General features: G+C 43.1%; 1 protein-coding gene across 2 annotated transcripts in view; it reads right to left on the reverse strand.

Moving 5' to 3' along the window:
* Positions 1-14,631, reverse strand: part of LOC141363261 (NACHT, LRR and PYD domains-containing protein 3-like) — an 82,219-nt gene that overhangs the window by 41,691 nt on the left and 25,897 nt on the right. The window lies entirely within an intron of this gene.

Raw genomic sequence — 14,631 nt, forward strand, 5'->3', positions numbered from 1 at the left:
GTTTCTCCATCAGAGAATTTTAGTTACAGTCATAACCAAGACGTTCCCTTTCAGTCGACAGCAGTAGGGGTGCCTATATAAAGTGGCACAACTCTGCTCCCCATGCTGATATCCTTAAAGTGGGCACAGGCAAGTCATCACGTGCCATGCTAAATGGCATCACAACCTTCCAGTCAAGTGTAAGGGGGTCCTTATCTGAGGAGGATGAGCAGACCTCTTACCAGTAACACCACCAGGGCATATTTAAACAGATAATATTGGTCTAATAACGCGAGAGTCTCTCAGACCAAATTCCAGTCACTAAGGGGAAACAAACAGTGCCTGCAGGCCCCCCACCCTCTAAATCAGGGGTCGGCAACAGGCAATATTTTCTGGCCCGCCGGATTATTATGAAAGTCCGTTTTTTATCATTTTTATTTTTTAATAACAGTTTACAAATATGGCCCCTACCATTATTTATTTCCTGAACTAAAATGAAAAAACAAATAGGCCTAATGACTCGTTTTCCGATTTCTGATTGTGCGCTCAGATCAAAAATAAAAAAAAATGAATCCGTGTATGGTCCGTAATCCGTGTACCGTTCGTTCAATCGATTTTTCAAATGAAAAACAAAAATGATAAAACGAATAACGACTTGTTTTTCGATTTTTGTATTGTGCATTCAGATCAAAAATACAAAATATGAAATATAGCTGCAAGCAGCGATGGCGGGCCCTCGCACGTTTATTTACCGCTACACGGTGCCTCCGAGAAAACGATGCACGGTGGGCAAGTGCATCAAGTGGGTAAATATCGGGGGACTACCCATTAAGGGACTGTAGGTAAATGAAACCCAACATTTTAGATAAACGGGGGCGCTAGTGAGCCACTAAATAGACACGCCTTTATCTGACGTTTTTGTCAACACTTAACAGCCGACAACTCTGATGTGTGTGCCAAATTTAAAGTTAATCTAAGCACGCCAAGAGCCTTAAATAAGCCTGAAATAAAAGTAAAGTTTGACGCATTGCCATGGGAACAGCGTTCGAGATGTCAAAAATTCCTTCGCAATTTATCATCTACAATGTCTCGGCATCATGTTGACCACTTCTTGTGTCAATCACATGAATCCCATACGAGGAGTATTTAAAGGTTCACAGCATGTAACAGTCAGCCTTAAATATGCTGGAAAGTGAAAGCAAAGTTTGACGCGTTGCCATGGGAACAGCGTTTGAGATATCAAAAATCCCTTCGCAATTTATCATCTACAATGTCTCACCATTATGTTGACCACTTCTGGAGTCAATCACATTATTTCCTCAGGAGGAGTATTTAAAAGTTTAATGCATGCAGATGTAAGGTTTAAATATGCCTTAAAAACGAAAGTAAAGTTTGACAGGTTGCCATGGGAACAGCGTTTGAGATATCAAAAATCCCTTCGCAATTTATCATCTACAATGTCTCGGCATCATGTTGACCACTTTTGGTAACAATCGCATGAAAATCCTAGAAGGAGTATTTAAAAGAACATCGCATGGAACTGTGAAAAAAAATCACCTTTGTGACTGACACACTTCCTGGCGCCTGGTGGTGGCGCTATACCCGGGAGTCACAATAGGCACATCGATGCGATCGGAATCTTTAGACGAACAAACATCCCGCATGGCATCACAATAAGATATTTTTTGCCTCAGATATTAGACACTTCCTGTTTCTCTGAATTCGCCATGAATTCGTCGCCTCGCCATAGCGGAACCGTTCGAGATATCAAAAATCCCTTCGCAATTTAGCAAGTCCAATGTCTCGACATCATGTTCACCACTTTTGGTGTCAATCGCATTCATCCTCTAGGAGGAGTATTTAAAAGTTCACCGCATGCATTTTTTAAACAATCCAAAATGGCGGACTTCCTGTTGGGCGGAGCTAAAATGTTAGAGGGCGAAAGTTGTTCGGGTCGATGAGATCTATATGTGTACCAACTTTCGTAAATGTGCGTACATGTTTGCCCGATCTGCGCACTACTGTTTGTTTTTGCATTACAGGGGGCGCTACAGAGCCCCCGTGCCACGCCCGTGTTCCAGCCTTTGTCTGTTCGCAATGACGAACGACTCTAACGTCTGTGCCAAATTTCAAGAGTTTTCGAGTATGTTAAGGCACCCAAAATGCCCAAAAGTGTTAAAAAAAATAAAAATAAAAAAAATAATAAAAAAATAATAATAATAAATTCGAGCAAAAACAATAGGGCTTCGCACCTTTTGGTGCAGGCCATTCTGGCCTGCTCCTCGGTGCTCGGGCCCTAATAATGGGATTAGGATAAATTTTAATTTTTTAATTTAATACCTTAGCAGACATTTGCCAATGAAATCATTTTAAACAGATCAAGTACTTTTGTGGTAACAGATTACAGACATTTTAAAAAGGTTGTGCATATGACAGAGCAACGAGCAATCATGTTCTCCTGTAGTCTTATTCTCTTATACAGTCCGACTCTTGTCGGATTCTTGTGGTGCGGGATTAAATTTAAGAGTATAAATAGGTAGCAGTCGGAACTCTGGGTTACCCATATTGGACAGGAATGTTGGTTGGGAACGGGCGGTCTGGACTGTATTTTCTGATAAAATTGAACTTGCATGATAAGCATGGAAGACGGCAGAACATTGCTATGGTTACCTTTGCGTCAATCATCACATTTTTGGGAGGGAGTCTTGTTCCATACAGACAAGAAACGGAGGGGATTTAGGGGATTCACTCCCGCATTTAAACAAGTTTGCCATCCCAAAATTTTGCAGTGTGTACGAGGCCATTTAAAGGAACAGTATGTAGGATTGTGGCCAAAACTGGTATTGCAATCATAAAACTTGTGGCTAAAACTGGTAGGCGCTGCTACTTTGCTGAACATAAGACTCTGTATGGGGTGTAGGAATGCAGCAAAGTGTTAAAGTATGCTGGTGCAGTGCCAGTGAAAGTTCTGTGAGTGAGCAGTAGTGACTCCTGACATGCGCTTCAATAGGTAGCCAGTGGATTGATGGAGATGAAGAGCGCCATTACATGAGCTCTGGGCTCTTGGAAGATGAGTCGGGCTGCTGTGTTCTGAACCAATTGCAGTGGTTTGATGCTCTGTGCAGGACGGCCAACAAGGAGAGAAGTGCAGTAGTCCAACCTGGTGATTACCAGGGCCTGGATCAGGAGTTGTGCAGCATGCTCCATAAGGAAGGGATGTATCTTCCTGATATTGTATAATACAAAATGACATGATTGTGCTACATTTGCAATGTAATCAGTGAAGGACAGTTGGTCGTCAAATATTATGCCAAGGTTTTTGGCAGTTTTGGAAGGAGTAATGGTCATGTTGCCCAGTTGAATGGATAAAGCATATTTTATTGTGGGTTGTGCCAGAAATACAAGCTCTATCTTTGCTAGGTTCAGCTGAAAGTAATGTTTCTTCATCCAAGCTGAGATTTCGTCTAAGCAGTCTGTAATGCAGTGTGACAGCTACTGAGGGATTACGCTACTGTCCATTCCAGGAAAAGTGTTCAATAGGATCATCCTGAATAGAATTAAGGACCAGGTGGACACCCAACTCCGTGACCAGCAGGCAGGCTTTAGGAAAGACAGATCCTGTATGGATCAGATCGCCACCCTCCGTATCATTGTCGAACAGTCACTGGAGTGGAACTCTCTTCTCTACATTACCTTCGTAGACTATGAGAAGGCTATTGATGGCCTGGATAGGAGTGCCCTTTGGAACCTTCTCCGGCATTGTGGTGTGCCAGCCAAGATCGTCAACCTTATCCAAAACTCGTATGGCGGTATGACGAGCAGAGTGGTCCATGGAGGGAAGCTTACGGAGAACTTCGACGTGAGAACCGGGGTTACACAACTCGACGACCTGGATTTTGCAGATGATTTGGCCTTGCTATCCCACACCCGACAGCAGATGCAAGACAAGATAAAAAGCATAGCTGCCACCTCCGCTCAAGTAGGTCTGAACATCAATAAACATAAGACAAAGATCCTCAAGGTAAATAACATCAAAAACGACCCAGTACTGTTGGACGGAGAAGCACTAGAAGAAGTAGAGGCCTTCACCTACCTGGGCAGTGTCATCGATAAGCAGGGTGGAACAGACGCTGACGTCAAGGCATGAATACGTAAAGCAAGAGCAGCCTTCCTACAGCTGAGGAACATCTGGAGCTCGAAGGAACTGGCCCTAAGGACAAAGGTCAGGCTGTTCAATACCAATGTCAAGACGGTCCTTCTCTACGGTGCAGAGACATGGAGGAAAACAGTGGCGACGACGAAGAAAGTTCAGACCTTTATCAATTCCTGTATGCGAAAAATCCTCCAGATCCGGTGGCCAAATACCATCAGCAACCATGACCTTTGGCAAAAAAAACAATCAGCTTCCTGCAGAAGATGAGATCCTAAAACGATGCTGGAGATGGATTGGCCATACGCTACGCAAGCCAGCTTCCAATATCACCAGGCAAGTACTCAACTGGAACCCCCCAGGAAAGAGAAAAAGAGGAAGGCCAAGAAATACATGGCGCCGAGATTTGGCAGCTGATACCAAAGAATTTGGATATACCTGGAGTCCGCTGGAGAGAAAAGCCCAAGACAGGGATGCCTGGAGAGCTCTTGTCGGCGGCCTATGCCCCAGGAGGGGTAGCAGGCATAAGTAAGTAAGTCTGTAATGCATGTTGCTATGGTGGTATCGTCTGGGTGAAATGAGAAGATGATTTGGGTGTCATCAGCATAGCAGTGGTAGGAGAAGCCAGGTGCCTGTATGATAGGTCCTAAGGATGTTGTGTAGATGGAAAAAAGGAGTGGACCAAGGGCTGATCCCTGAGGAACCCCAGCGACCATCAGGTGGGCTGTGGACAAAAGGTATGCAACGGTACACAGGTTCGGTTCGTACCTCGGTTCAGATGTTACGGTTCGGTACAATGGCGGGAAAAACAAAACAAAAATGCAGAAGGCAAATATTTTTTTATTGTACATGTCTCAGCTGTACCACCTAGTGTCATACAGTCTCTCCCCTCACATCATCTCCAGACTCCATCAGTAACTTGTAAACAAAATAGGACAATCAGCCATAAAACAGAAAATACAGCATCTCTTATAAGTGTAAATACATAGAATAATAACAACAAAAAAGTATGCTATTATGTGTGACAGGCATATCTGTACCAAGTGCCAACTGGCAAATTTGGTAACTTCACTCTAAGAAAGGATGTGTTCATTTTAACATTGTTTTGTGTTTAACTATTTAACACATTGTTATTTTAACACATTATGTGTCATTTTCATGTTGATTTTTAGTTCAAATAAATAAAAAGGACAACAAATGATGTTTTAAAACATCCCATAGTCCATTTTCACATCTGGGTGATGGCATTGGATATGCGTTAGAATGTTAGATGTATTTCTACTAATATACCCAACAACTGCAGAACAACGCCGACACACAGTCTTTGTGTTTTCCACCACTCTCTCGCCTGTACTACTGTAACTGACTGGAAACCAAAGTTTTCCCAAACGTGCGATCTTAAAGAGGCCTGCGGATCCTTTAACTCTTGTGGAACACCACCACCTGCCATACTCACTGTCGCTGCTATCTCTGACTCACTCACTGCACCATCAGCTGACAAAAAAATGATTAATCGTGTGTCCCATTAAAAATGCCTGTCTGAAATCAATTCTGAATTGCAAGGCTGCGATTCTTTGTTTCATGCACAGCTTGTGCGTGTACTACGGCATTTGGTCAGTAGTAGGGATGGGCACCGAACTCTGTACTTTTATTCGTCCATTGGCAGACTATTTACACGCAAGTGTCAGGCCTCTATCTTGGCACAGGAACGAGCTAGGAGGGTGGGACCCGCGCCGTCGTCTTAGTCTCGGCACGCTCTACGCGTGGTGCGAATCTGGTGAAGATCCGGCGAGGTCAAAATGATTGGTCAGGAATACGCGACCGGCGTACGCCTTAACGTCTTAGGCTCGGCACGCTCTACGCGTGGTGCGAATTTGGTGAAGATCGGGCGAGGTCAAAAATTTGGTCCTGTCTGTTGTTCAGTATGGGGTCCGAAATTTTGTCACCAGGGAACAAGTTTTCTAGGCATTTCAGACGACGCCGATTCACCTGGTAAAATTTCTGTGAGATGGATTTTTGAGTTTGGGTTTTTTGTGAAAATGGGTGAAAAAAGCTATGTTCAGGGCTTTGTTTCTCGACCCGGGAAAGACGTAGACACTCTGTTGAGGGTGCGTTGGAAAGGTCCGGACTAGACCTTTCCAACGAGTCCAAGGCAGAGCATGTGAGCGGTGTGGAGCGCGAGTGGAACGTTGAGGGGTGTGGTAATATTTTCATCAGAGCGCATTTCCGAAAATTCCGCTCCGCTTGCTCAATACGCTCAGCACCGCTCACTCATCCCAGAATGCCCTTTGGTAATTTGCTAGTTCGAGAATCTGCAAAAACGGCTAGCAATAAGTAATGGAGTTCAAATATTGTTTTAATGAAGTCGCCAGACTAATATATAAATGTAAAGTTAAAATAAAAGTTAAGAATGATCAGGGAGAAGAAATTGAAAGGGAGTGTGGAGAGACGGTGAGGGTTAGCAAAGATTCAAACTGGAATCTAAAGCGGCACATAGCCAGAAAGCACGAGGATGTGCTACGCAAACATGGTAGTGTATCAAAAGGTGAGCTAGTTAGTTACACACACCATTCAATAATAAATTAATACATAAGTAAGGTAAGACTCTCATGTTGAATGGAGCCCCGAATCCGATCATGATGATGCAAAATCATGGCCACAAATTTAGAAGTTATCTTTACATTATGGACACACACAGATTAACAATTTTAGTCTAAAGTATGGCCATAAATTAAGAATTCTTTCTACGATTCAACAGTTCATTCCTTATAGTTTTACTAAAACGTGGAACGAATTATTATAATATTTCGTAATTACTTCTTACATTTATTATTACTTAAAATAAATAAATTACTAATTGTGAATTAGTAAAACATGTGGATGTCGTGGAAACAAATTGTTAATTTGAATTATATCCGGAGCTCCGTATCAGTTAAACTAGGTCTAATAGCCAACACACAACTACCGGCCAAAAGTTTTCGGACACTCACTCGTTCTATATTTATTTTTTTTCCATATTACAGAATAATAATAAACTCGTCCAAACTATGGCATAACACAAATTTAACTGTGAGAATCATGTTGGTGACTAAAAGCATCCAAAATAAATCAAAACTCTTATATTTTATTATCTGGAGATTGCAGTCACCCGAAATTGCACAACCGTAAGTATGTCATTTTTTTCAAGAAGCTTCTCCAATTTTCAGTTTAGGATGAATTTTAAAGAGTATAGAAGGAGTTCATATTTAATCTGGGCTCTTTTTGGCTGCTTTTTCTTCCATATTCAGTGTAAGTCATTTATTTCAAAAATTATATTTTAAACTAAAATTTTTGCTTTCTAATAACAGAAATTAATCTGTTTGGCACAGGTATTTTTTTGCCTACAAAAGTAATTTCAAGCATTTAACCATACACCTTCAGATTAAATAATTTTTAAGATCACAGTTATCATTTTAGTCAAGTGTTCCAAATATTTTGGCCGGTAGTGTACGTAAATACAGAACAAAACACTACAGAATTTATTACACCACTTTAAAATAAAAATCTTACCCGAACCATACATATAATTTAGATGCAGCACAAAAAATAATAATGCAATGTAATTTGCTCTTTACAGATAAAACTGCAACAAGGGAGATAAAAAACTTTTTTGCTCCCCAGCGTCCTCAATTCTCAGTGTCAACTACACGGAAGAAAGAATTAGATTATGCATTTTTTAAGATGATATACATGGATTATGAACCTCTCACAAAAGGTGAACGAGAAGGTATGCGTCATTTTGTTAGCGTTGCCCAGCCCGGGTACACCACCCCATGCTACAATACAGTACGTGATACTCTGATGCCAAATGCTCTTATTGAGATGGATGGCAGACTTCGTGAGCTGTTGCAGTTAGGAGATGGCTTCGCAATAACTTTAGACATATGGACAAACAGAAGAGGACACAGCTTTCTGGGTGTCGTGGCAAGTTTCGTTGATGAACTATTCAATGGTCACACTGTGTTGCTGTCCTGTGAGCATCTTAAAGGACACCACACAGCAGAGAATATCTTTCATAAATATGAAAGTGTTTTACAACACTGGGGTGTACAAAGACGTGTTGTCAGGGTGGTGACTGACAGCGCCAGTAACATGATTAAGGCTTTCAACCTCCCAGGGTTTGATGGAAGTGCAGTAGAAGAGGACCCTGAGGAAGGGGACAAGGATGAAGGTCAACACACAGATTTTTCACAGATCATGGAGAACATGACCACCACATATGTCACTGAAAGCAATCTCCATATGCGATGCCCTATCCATTTACTGCAACTCGCCCTAAAGGATGCGATAAACAGCCATGCTGATGTGGACAATCTTATAACACGAACGGCAAAACTTGTAAAATGTGTGAGGAAAAGCACGCTAAACACCGAGGAGGCGGATAAACTAGGTGTGCGTCCCACTCCGGCATGTATCACCAGGTGGAGCAGTCAGCTGCGCATGATTGAATCCGTAATGAAAATGTTTGAAAGAGACCCACACTTCCAGAATAAGATGACCATGTCTGAGAACAGTAAGCTGACTATGAATGACGTGCTTCAACTCCAAGCCCTGACTGAGGTGCTATCACCTCTGGCAGAACTTACTAATGCTATGCAAAAAGAGCTCGGAAACCTGGGCATAATTCTTCCAGCTGTTATGGAAATTAAACAGCTTTCGTCCAGTCTGCCAGAAACCCTGTCCCTGCCCATTCGTGCGTTTGCAGAGACACTGTCAAATAACATATCTTCTCGTTTTACGAGATTCTATGCCGACAAGCACCTTGTGTTAGCGGCTGTATTGGATCCAAGATTTAAAACCGAATGGATCATTAGAGATGCAACAGTGAACAATCAACTCGCGGAGATTCGCGAATTGTTGGTAAAGGAGGCAGAGTGCAGCGGCGTGGAAACAGTCACTGAAGCCAGAAATGTTCACAAGAAGTTGCGCATTTTCGGCTCATATGAAAGTGACTCAAGTGTAGCTGACAGTGCCAGAGGTGAGATGGAGGAGTACATGGGCTCAATGCGAAAAAGCCCTCAGGAAGATGTACTAGGATTTTGGAAAACCAATGCTGGATCCCTGCCTCGATTAGCCAAGGTCGCCCTAAAATATTCAGCATCCCCAGTGGTTCTTCCAGCGCTGAGCGAGTGTTTTCTGCCGCCGGATTACTTTCCCGGGCACACCGAATGAGCCTAAAGCCTGATACTTTGTCCAAGCTAATGTTTCTAAAAGTAAATTCAACAGTTCTGACCTAAACACTAAGATACGTTAAAAAAACGCAGTTCCTCGCAGCCTAGTGTATTGTATTTTTAGAAAGTGTTTTATTTTAATTAATGCATTTTATATAGGCTATTCCAAATGCTCTTTACGTAAATGTTATATTGTGTGTGCCTTTGCTGATGGTACAATGTATATTTTCTGAAGTTCTACGCACATTCACACTCGTAGGTGTGCGTTTGTATTAATGTGTATTATTTTGAATATTCTGTTGCACAACAGCTACGAAGTTCCTCGCAGCCTATGGTGTATTTTAATTTTAGAAAGTGTTTTTCTTTCATTAATGCCTGTAAATAGGCTAAACGTTCTTTAAGTAAATTTTATATTGTGTGAGCCTTTCATATGCTGATAGTCCAATGTATATTTTGTGAAGTTCTACGAACATTGTGCACACTCGTAGGTGTGTGTTTGTAATGTGTCTTATTTTGAATGCTCTTTTGCACAACAGCTATTCTTACTGAAATAAAAAAACAAATACTGTTCAGTTTTTGCATTTTTTGATAGGTTTGCCAAGGATCTTAATACATTTAAATTAATTCATTTAATTTAATCACTTTTATTTCATACATTTAAATGGATAAAAACGAATTAAGCTGTAGAATGTCATTCTGAAACATAACTGCGATTTATCAGCTAATACTTTAATTTAATGCAAATGCATTTTATCCAAGAATGTCAGTACAGAAAACAATTAGGCTTACTAAATATTTTTTTTTATGTCGGAGCGGGATCTGAGCGAGAATTGGTTTATTTGCGAGCGTGAGAGGAAAGTTAACGGAGCGCTTGCTTGGACGGCGAGCAACTGAGTGGAGCGCTTGAACAGTAGAGCGGAATATTTAGCGGAGCGTCACACCGCTCAGCTTCGCTCACATGCTCTGGTCCAAGGTCGAGGGTGTAGCCTAATCAGGGGCGGAGCTACAGTCGTTTGAATCACTGACAGTTCCCATGTATTCGTGCATGCAATAGTCTGCCAATGGACGAATAATGGGTTTGTGTCATTTTTTTCCCTTTAGAGCCTCGTTGATTTCGACCGCATTACCGCTACACAGACGACGCGCGGAGAGTGGCGAGGTAACTTTCGCGCACGTACGACATGTACACGAACGCACTATTTATTTTGAATGGAATCGCTGACACGTGTCAGGCCTCTATCTCGGCACAGGAACGAGCTAGGAAGGCGGGACCTGCGCACCCGTCTTAGTCTCGGCACGCTCGGCAATTTGGTGAAGATCTGGCGAGGTCGAAAATTTGGTCCAAAAAAACCGACAGGTGTACGTACCCCTTACGTCATTTTTTGCACGAAATTTTCAACGTCGCCGGATTTAGCTCAAACTGCTCACGCGTGAAGAGGGGGTCGGGCCGTGCTCGGGAACGTGCGTCTCGGGGGGTGACAAGTTGTGGGGCGGAGCTACGGCTCTGACACGAGTCACCGATTCCAAAACGTGCGTTCGTGTACGTGTCATACGTGCCCGAAAGTTACCGCAACGCTCTCCGCGCGTCGTCCGTGTCGTGGTAATGCGGTCGAAATCCCAGAGGCCCTTAAGGGAAAAACTGACACGAACACATTATTCGTCCATTGGCAGACTATTTACACGCAAGTGTCAGGCCTCTATCTCGGCACAGGAACGAGCTAGGAGGGCACGCTCTACGCGTGGTGCGAATTTGGTGAAGATCGGGCGAGGTCAAAATGATCGGTCAGGAACACACGACCGGTGTATGCCTTGACCTCTTAGTCTCTGCACGCTCTACGCGTGGTGCGAATTTGGTGAAGATCGGGCAAATAACGGGCAAATGGACAAATAGTGGGTCCGTGGCGTGGGGGGGTGTCGGGGGTGCGTTCAGGGGGTCAATCCGCGCAACTAATGGGCAAATGGACAAATAGTGGGTACGTGTCATGGGGGGGTCGGGGGTGCGGTCAGGAGGGGTCAGGGGGTCAATCCGCGCAACTAATGGGCAAATGGACAAATAGTGGGTACGTGTCATGGGGGGGGGTCGGGGGTGCGGTCAGGAGGGGTCAGGGGGTCAATCCGCGCAACTGATGGGCAAATGGACAAATAGTGGGTACGTGTCATTGTGGAAAACCCACCCGCCTCGACCGGGAGGTCATACGGGGACCACCTGTGGCGTTTGATCGGTCGTGAAAATTTTGGGGGTGTGGCGCGCAGCTGACAGTTTCCCCTTCCCACTCGCCTCTATTTTAGCCTAGGGATGTCAGCTGTCCTTTCACGCTACCCTAGGGCGGGTCAGGACTCTCTGCAGGCCAGTCAAGTTCCTCCACACCAAACTCGCTCATCCATGTCTTTATAGACCTTGCTTTGTGCACATGTGCACAGTCATGTTGGAACAGGAAGGGGTCATCCCCAAACTGTTCCCACAAAGTTGGGAGCATGAAATTATCAAAAATGTCTTGGTATGATAAGGCATTAAGAGTTCCTTTCACTGGAACTATGGGCCCAAGCCCAAACCCTGAAAAACAACCCCACACCATAATCCCTCCTCCACCAAACTTTATAATTGGCACAATGCAGTCAGGCATGTAACGTTCTCCTGGCAACCTCGTCTGCTCGGCCATGGAAACTCTTTCACTAAATTTGGAGGTCTGTATTTGACGCTGCAGAAAGTTGCCAACTTCAACGCACTGTAGCATGCGTTGACCCCGCTCTGTGATTTTACGTGGCCTTTAGTTGCTGTTGTTCCCAATTGCTTCCATTTTGTTATAATATTACTAACAGTTGACCGTGGAATATTCAGTAAGGAAATTTCACAAATTGACTTATTGCAGGGGTGGCAACCTATCACTGTACCATCAGAGCCAGCGGGAAATTACAAATGTCCAAGATAAGGCTGTAGTCAGTGAGGTAGGCACACACTGATGCCCACTGGCCATGTCTGGATCTCACGTCCGAATCTTTCTAAGTTAATGTTCAAATAGGTGCTATTTTTACTAATGGACTCTGATTTGAATATTATACATACTGTATATATTCTTGCCTGAAACCAATAAGTGACAAAATAATGCCAACATTTTCCTATTTATAAGATTGTGGTTTGTATAGTTACACTGTGCATAAATAACAAGGTCATAGGAAAATGTGGGCGTTATTTTGTCACTTATTGGGAGCAGTATGTTAGCTGGAGCCATTTACTTCCAAACGCTTTCTCAAACGCTCTGATTTGTTACAAAGCTAATTGATCTGAAAAGTGCTGTGTCTCCGATTGGCCAACTTACCAGTACATTGTGATTGGCCTAAATACCTCTGATGCAGCCGGAAATGTGACGCTCCTTACCATGTTTTAAAGATTAGTTCACAATCCACTTTTGACAGGAGTTCAAATCGTTTTTTTACCCTATTAATACAAGCCGAATCTGATCCAGAAAATGCAGATGACCAAGCCAATCGATAAACTTTGCCAGCACGGCTTGAGCAGAACATAACAGATTGGTAAGGTCAGGATACTAAAACGTTAAAACCATATCTGCATTTGTGATCGTAGAAACAATAAACAAGTGCTACACTGCAACATAGAATACTTACAGGCTGTATTTCAAAAGTGGGCGGAATTGTGATAATGACTGTTGTGTCCACGTCAACTGTCCCGGGAAATAAACTGTTGCCTACAATCTGTGTGTTTGTTGTAGTCCAAGAAGAGAGAAAACTTGCTTCATCATTTACTTTGAGATTTGTACCTCATGCATATCGTAAATATTTACTAATACACACTTACACACCAAAGGAAATGTAAAAATTGTGAATCTGATAATTGGTGCCATTCTTTAAAAGAATGTTAATATTGGTAAATGGCTATTACATCTATTGCGTTATTAGGACATTGAAAACAAATGGCTGAATCACGGCTGGGATTGCCTGGGCCTTGTGCCTCTGGCCTAACCACAGCCGTAATGATATAGAGCTTAACCCTTTAGGCGCCAGAGGTTTTTTCCTAAAACGTTTAATTTTGACATGTTACTTTCAAAAGGCTATATCTTAAACGTGATAAGAGATAGAGACTTTCTGTAAATTAGAGAAATATTAAGGATGACACACTTTATGGAGGGGAATAAAATGTCCCATTAAATTTGCATATTATGACGTCATATGTGGCAGCCATCTTGAATTTTCATGAAAAGTCACATGTTTGAATGATAAAATGCAGCACTTCTTTCCCCCAAAATGTCCCTCACCTTCTGTATGCTATATTGCACAATACTGAATGCTCAGGTAAATAGTAAGTAGTAAACAAACTGATCTGCGCGCCGATAGACTAACGTTATGCATAATGGCTCCTCTGCCCCGTGTATAACACCGCCTCTGCTCCTGCTACGAGCCGCATGGCCAGATCTGCCTCGCATGCGCCCCGAGTGGAGAGAATTTGCACAGCTGGGACTATTGCCATTACTGTCGCTGTGATTGTGAGGAGGTGCACGGGACGGAGCACTGGAAGTCGGCCGCTCGCCCGACAGACTCCCAGGGCCCGCTCGGGAAGACGCAGCTCGCTCTACATTGCTTGCACGGTAAAAAGACTGGACGCGTATTTTACCTCGAGCCTCATTCCCCACACCTGTAACACGCCTGCTACCCCGATGAATTCTCCGACCCCATGTAACATTCCCACCACTGACATTGGGCAAAGGATTTATCATGTGCTTGGTGTATAGCTACACTTTCACTTTGTGCAGCCGCACGATTGCAAAGCAGGGGCGCGTCTGAATCGTGGTCACTAAATGAATCACCAGCATCTTCTGAAGGCAAATATTCCCCTTCAGAATCATTGTCAGCGAATATAAGACCCAACATTTCATTGCAGGTAAGCTTTTTTGATGTCATTATATGATCATGTATTGAAAAAACTCGCTGAGGTTATCGCTCTGATAAAATGACTCACTTGCACACTAGCTATGCTGTTGCGCACTTCAATGCGCTCTTGCTCTAAGAGTTTGTATAGAAGCATGATGTTTTTCTGAGTCGGGTACAAAGTAGGACATGTCTGCCATCTAGTGGAGGGGGGGGATGAACGAAATTTGACACGACACCCTATGTGACAAAATCGGCAGTTACATTCAGTGACGCATCTTGTCGACAAAAGTCGACCGTGGCGCCTAGAGGGTTAATCACATTTCTACTTAAGCGATATTGCTTAAATATCAGTTTTTTTATATAAGACATCACAATATTTTCTTTAAAGGTCCCATTGTTTCAGTTTTT

This window comes from Misgurnus anguillicaudatus, unplaced genomic scaffold (genome assembly GCF_027580225.2).
Source record: "Misgurnus anguillicaudatus unplaced genomic scaffold, ASM2758022v2 HiC_scaffold_33, whole genome shotgun sequence".
NCBI classification, from domain to species: domain Eukaryota; kingdom Metazoa; phylum Chordata; class Actinopteri; order Cypriniformes; family Cobitidae; genus Misgurnus; species Misgurnus anguillicaudatus.